Below are 966 nucleotides of genomic sequence, written 5' to 3' on the forward strand. Positions count from 1 at the left end.
ACCAAAGACCCGTAGAGTTTGGATGCCAAAGACTCCGCAAACATCCGTGCCGGGCCCGTCCACTGCACCACCGGTGAAACCCTGGGTTAGCCCAGATTTATCCAAATTTAAGATCACGATGGCGGATCGTCTCGGTCCTTCGGTGGACGATCGAGGCAAAGCCCCATTTAAAGAAAACCAAAGTCCAGCAAATAAACCCTTAGTGGTTTCATATACAGGGGGTCGTAAACACCCACCTGTCAGAACTGCACAAGTCCAAAACGAGAGAATACCAGTTCACTCTCGTTTAGGACCTATGAAAACCCCACTCCCGCAAAGGGGTGGATTTAAAAATTCAACTTTGGATCGCCCAGAGGCGACGACTAGTCGTCCTGTGCATGTTAACAAAGTTCAAAAACAAAAGATAGGTTGCTCAAGTCATAATAACGACGAGCTGTACTATCAGAAAAACAATTCAAGGAAAAGGATTGCCCGAGAAGATGAGTCTCATTGCGCATGCGAGAGGCTCATTAAGGCGGTGCTGACAGAATGTGGATGCTCCAAAAATGATTCAACAAGAGTCTCCGTATTCCAAAGGCTTTCCAATGAAACATCAAGACCCAAAATGAGGCGTTTCAACAAGAAGAAACCGACAATTCAACAAGATGAATTCCCTGAGGTCACTATTAATATGACCGGCAGAGGAAGGCAACAGTCTGTCAACCCCGACCCTGATTTCTCTCCGGGAGGGAGAGTTGAGCGGGGTCTCTCTCAAAGAATGTCACGGTTGCAACGAAGAGCCAACCGACGTCGAGACTACAAAAGGATGCACGAAGGATTATCTTCAGATGAAGAACTGTCAGACACTTGTTCTGCTGTAGCTTCAGACAGTACCGCATCCAGCGTAGGGCGAGTCAGAGAATCATTCGCAATCACGTCGGATCAACTGGCACACATATTACAGGAAGCGTTGCAAGTCATCCACTC

This window comes from Asparagus officinalis, chromosome 7 (assembly GCF_001876935.1).
Source record: "Asparagus officinalis chromosome 7, Aspof.V1, whole genome shotgun sequence".
Lineage (NCBI taxonomy): Eukaryota > Viridiplantae > Streptophyta > Magnoliopsida > Asparagales > Asparagaceae > Asparagus > Asparagus officinalis.